Source organism: Theropithecus gelada, chromosome 5 (assembly GCF_003255815.1).
Source record: "Theropithecus gelada isolate Dixy chromosome 5, Tgel_1.0, whole genome shotgun sequence".
NCBI classification, from domain to species: Eukaryota; Metazoa; Chordata; class Mammalia; order Primates; family Cercopithecidae; genus Theropithecus; species Theropithecus gelada.
Genome location: NC_037672.1, coordinates 40,737,573 through 40,743,355, shown reverse-complemented (window position 1 = coordinate 40,743,355; position 5,783 = coordinate 40,737,573). Strand labels below are relative to the sequence as shown.

The 5,783-nt window shown below is 37.2% G+C and overlaps 1 non-coding gene across 1 annotated transcript; it reads left to right on the top strand.

The window, feature by feature from the left end:
• Nucleotides 1-1,189: 1,189 nt before the first annotated feature.
• Nucleotides 1,190-1,352, top strand: LOC112625625. Its single transcript, XR_003119706.1, has one exon. It is a non-coding gene; the product is annotated as a U1 spliceosomal RNA (small nuclear RNA).
• Nucleotides 1,353-5,783: the final 4,431 nt, after the last annotated feature.

Here is a 5,783-nt window from a genome sequence, read left to right as displayed (position 1 = left end):
ACTTGGTAATGTACTAGTTAGTGTGACAGAATGCTTCCACGTGCCAGGTACTGTGCCAAGTGCTCTTCTGACATTTTTATTTAATTCTCATGAAAAAAGTAGATGTTGTATCCACTGTAGTATACAGCTCTAAACTAGTTTTATTTTGTCTTGGTCCTGCCCAGCATTCATTTTCCCTGGAACCTTCCAAGAAGCATGTATCTATACAGTTTTGTGGGATTGTTCCCATTCCTAACTGCACGAGGAAGCACACAACCCAAGCCTTGCCAAGGAAAATATGCATCTTCCTGGCTACAGCAATTGTTTAAGGTTGGGCTGGGATAAGGGTTGGACCTATCAAAGGCAATGAAAGCCATGACGGGGCTTTCGCTGGGACTACTGGCAAAGAGGCACTTCTTTCCACTGGGTTTGCTGAAACCATTTTGCTTGGATGGAAGCTCGCAGCTGTTGTGGCCATCTTGCCACTTCCTGGGGCCATCCTAACTGAGAAAGTGGCCACATGGAGGAAAGCAAAACTCATGGAGAAACAGTTCCCAATGCCAAAGTCTGACACCTTCGAACTGGCCAGATCTGAAATGGGTTCTTCAGCTTTCTACCTCTGCCCTACGGTTATGGTGGCTTAAAAAATCCTAGTGTGTTTTTTATATGTTTGTTGGCCGCACAAATGTCTTCTTTTGAGAAGTGTTTGTTCTCACTCATAAGGGGTTGTTGAATAATGAGAACACATGGACACAGGGAGGGGAACATCACACACTGGGGCCTGTCAGGGGTTGGGGGACAAGTGGAGGGAGAGCATGTGAGGCTTAAAACCTAGATGATGGGTTGATAGGTGCAGCAAACCACCATGGCACATGTATACCTATGTAACAAACCTACACTTTCTGCATCCCAGAACTTAAAGTTTAAAAAAAAATTCTAGTGCATGTGTATATTTAAAAGCCACCTTGATTTTGGTTTTCTGTGTTTTATGGACAAAAAGACTAACACAGTCCCATTTTACATGTGAAACCTCTTAAGCTTACAATGGGAAATAATTTGCCCAAAGGTACATAACTAGTTAGTGGTAGAACAGGCTTAGAATCATACTTCAACTTTGTGTCCTTAATCATACCTTTCTATTCAGGCACTGAAATAGAGTTCTCTCTCAGTACCCAAGACTGAAGGGTAAGGTAGCAAAAGTGTAGATTGGACACTTACTTGGCAGAAAGAATGTCATCATCAAGAAGGTGGTTCTCCCAGGACAAGTCTTCTCCATCGCACTCCAGACTTGCTGGCTCGTGTGGTTTCCCCAGTGTGGGAAACTCTACTGTGGAACTTGTCCCGGTGCGAGACTGCACTCATGCTCTCCCCTGACATACTCCAGATAAAGGCAGACATTGCTCCATGTTGGCCAATGTCAGGACTGCTTCTCTCTCTATTTTTTTTATTATTATACTTTAAGTTCTGGGATACATGTGCAGAACGTGCAGGTTTGTTACATAGGTGTATACGTGCCATGGTGGTTTGCTGCACCCATCATGTTTTAACGCTGCCCCATCCTCACTGCTTCTACCTCATCTTTTCCTTCCACATTCAAGAGCATGTGCTCTCTCTCAAGTCCGTGCTCTCCCTCTTTCATTAAAAGTCCCACCAATATTTAAGAAAAAAAATGCAGTGTTGATATAAAATAAAGACTAATTTACAGACAGCTGAGATGGGAGATTCTAGTTGCAAAATTCAGAATTCACTGTAGTGAAGGTGAATGGGGAGTCAGGGGGAAGACAGTTCCTAGGTAGACATCTGGGGCCTGGATAAAGGACTTGTCATGTTAAAAGAGAGGAAAACAGGTATTTCCTTTTTTTATGTTAATTCCTTTTCTGTATCTAAAGCAGAGGAGGAGGGAGAACAGCTGTCTTTCAACTCTTTACAATTCTGTATCCTATCTGCTACAGAGAAGTTAAGCCAAAAATTATTATAGTAGTTCCCTTTCCACTAAAACTGTATGAGATAGAGGGTAGACTAATTTAGATTTTTTCTAATTATAAAATAAATATGTTTATGGAGACTACTTTGGAAATTTCAGAAAAGTATAACAAAGAAGAAACTTTGCTCATAATTTTAAGAGATAACCATTGTAAACCTAGTTTACTCCCTTCCAGATTTTTATCATCATCATAATGAAATATTTCAAACATCAAGAAAATATTACCTCATCAAGAATGATATAATAAATGCCCATGAATCCACCAGTCATCTTTAACAAATTTTAACAATTTGCCATTTTTTAAAGAAATAAAACATCTAAAGTAGAAGCAACTTCTCCCCGCTCTTTAATGACACTCACTCATCTAAATTGATATGTATCTTTCCTCGCTTGTTTTGATTCTATCCCTACAACAATAGTTCATGTATTTTTTAATGTATATAAATTTACACACTTTCATTTTGCAACTTGCCCTGTTTATTAAAAAATCTTTTCAAGATTCACTCATATTTATATATATAAATCAAGTTCATTCATTTAGACTGTTGGTAAGATTAAATTTTATTATTATCATTTATTTATTCTCTTACTGTTGGTTTTTTAGGTTGTTTCCAATGTTTAGTAATTCAGACAATGCTGTCCTCAGTGTCCTTTTGTGCAGGTGTCAGAGTTTCTGTAAGATATGTTCTAGAGATGAAATTGTTATGTCGCAGGGCAAGAGCATCTTCAAGGCACCAGCTATTGCCAATTTGCTGTTTCAGGTTACCAGCAGCATATGAGAGTTCCCATTTTCTCTCACCCTCTTGACAACCCTTGGTATTTTAAGACTTTTAAACTTCTTTCAATATCTGTTGCAAATTATCTCGTTTTTATTTTAATTTACCTAATTCCTAGTGAAGAGGAACATCTTTTCATTATGTTTATTCTTTGGATTTCTTTTTCTGCAATTACCTTTTCACAGCCTTTGCCCATTTTCACTTTAGATGTTTATGTTACTTTTAATGAGTTCTTCATAAATCCTGAATATAAACTCTTTAAAGTGTTGTAGATATCATTTCCCAGTGTTTTGCTTGTCATTCCATTTGTTTGTGTGTCACTTGTAGTACATTTAGTATTTTACGCATATGCTTATGTAATTATACTACACACAATTCTGCATCCTGATTTTTAAATTTAATATTAAACTATAAACACTTTCTTACATAATGTAAATGACTACATGACACTACAGAGTCCATAGAACTATACTTTGTTTATGCATCCTTTTTTGTTGAATATGTATGCTGTGCCACTTTTGTGGTTTTATTGTTGTTAGTGTTTGCTTATTTTTTTATTATGAATAATTCCTTGTTGAACATCTTTGTGCTTGAAGTTTTATATGATGTTCATAATTTTCTTTTCCTACAAGTTGAATTTTTGTATCAAAGGATATCAGTACCCTTTGCCAAATTGCTTTTTGAAAGATTATACCAATATGTCTTTACTTTTGTCTCAGAAGAGGCAAGTGTGCCACAATAATTCCCAATCTCTGCAGTAACACACCAAAAGTTTATTTTCCACTTGTTATTTGTTTCAACACTGGTTGTCACAAGGGTGTCTCTGTTCATTCATATCACTAAGGGAATTCAGGGAATTATACACTGGCTCTTAAAACTTTCTTCTGGAAGTGATTAATGTCTCTTCTGCTCACATTTCCTTGGCCATAGCAAATTATGGAAATGTGTCCAACTTCAAATGGGTCAGGGAAGTGTAGTCCTACCATATACTCAAAAGGAAAATCAGGACCATTGTAAACAGCCCAAACTTCCAATGACAGAGAGAAGAGGAGCTCCAGATGCACCATTTCTGACTTTCCAACACATTTTAAAGCTGAAGAAAGAAGTCATAGTGGGTGAATGGAATGCTTTCCCTAAGCCAAAGACAGTAGCTCTAAATCTTAACAAAAGTATAAAAAAGAATGTTTGTTTTTGGTGTCTGCTTCCCTTTGTTAAACTTCTATTTTGAAAAAATTACAGACACACTGGAAATTGCAAAAATTGTGCCTACTGTTCCATATACCCTTCACCCAATTTCCCCCAATGATGACATCTCATATAATTGGTACAATATCAAAACCAGGACATTGAAATTGGTACAATGTTGTTAACTAGACTACAGAACTTATTCAGTTTGCACCATTTTGCATGCATTTATTTGTGTGTTTATGTATGTGTGTGCATATGGTTCTATGCAATTTTTTGTTAGTGTTGAGCAATGTACCCATCCGTTTATATTTATTTTTGATTTTTTAAGTTCTATACAATTTTAACTCATGCATAGATTCATGTAACTACCAAGACAATCAACATACAGAACTGCTCAATCACCACAAAACAACTCCCTCATGCTACCTTTTTTTTCTTTTTTTTCTTTTTTTTTTTTTGAAACAGTTTCACTCTTGTCACCCAGGCTGGAGTGCAGTGGCGCAATTTCGGCTCACTGCAACCTTCACCTCCTGGGTCCAAGCGATTCTCCTGCCTCAGCTCTCGAGTAGCTGGAATTACAGGTGCCCACCCCAATGCCCAGCTAATTTTTGTATTTTCTTTTCAGTAGAGATGGGGTTTCACTATGACCAGGCTGGTCTTGAACTCCTTGGCCTCCCAAAGTGCTGAGATTACAGGTGTGAGCCACCACACCTGACCGCTACCTCTGCTGCCCCATTCCTGTCCTTTGGAATGACTAATCTGGTCTCTATCTCTGTAGTTGTATATATGTCAAGAGTATTATGTAAATATTTAACCTCTTGAAATGGACTTTTTTCACAAAGCACAATGCGCTTGTGGTCCATCCAGGTTGTTGCATGTATCAGTAGTTTGTTTCTTTTTGTTGCTGACTAGCATTCCATGATATGAATGTATTACAGTTTGCTAAATCATTCACTTGTTGAAGGACATTTGGGGTATCTTCAATTTTTGGCTATCACAAATAAAGTTGCTATGAACATCCATGTATACAAGCTTTTAAGGGAGTTTTATTTCTCTGGGATAAATGCTCAAGAATGCAATTGCCGGGTCATAAGGTAAGTGCATATTTAGTTTTGTAAGAAACAACCAAACCATTTTCCACAGTGACTGTACCATTGTACATTCCCTCCAGCAAAGCGTGAGAGATCCCGTTTCTCCATGTCCTTGCCAGAATTTGGTATTATTACAATGCATTTTTAAATTTTAGCTGTTTTAACAGGTTTTATTTCATTCTGGTTTTATTTCAGATTTCCCTAATGGCTAGTGGTCTTGAACATTTTTTAATGTGCTTGTTTGCCTTCTGTATCTCCTCTTTAATAAAATGTCTTTGCCCATTTACTAACTTTGTTTTCTTTTTATACGATTGAGTTTTGAGAGTGCTCTATATATTCTAGATACATTACCTTGATCAGATATGTGGTTTGCAAAGTTTCTTCCAGTCTGTACGTTGTCTTTATATCTTTTTAACAAGCTTTTTTTTTTTGCAATGTAAAAGTTTTTGATGTAGTTCAATTTATCAATATTTTTAATGGATTATGTCTTTGGTGTCATGGCTAAGAACTCCTCACCAAGCCCTAGGTTTCAAATTTTATGGCTTTTCAAACTTTGTTTTTGAATTCAGTCCATTTGCCACACTCCCAACTGCCACCAGTGACCAATCCAGGACCCATTTGCAAAGGACTTTTTGTGTAGGTATTAGTCTCAGCTAAACATCAGCTAGTGAAGGTTTAAGGTGTTAACTCTCTTCTTTAGATCCAGTCCCAAAGGAATCTTCTTTAGAACAAAAGTTCTGGCACTGGAGGAGATATTTGGGGTTG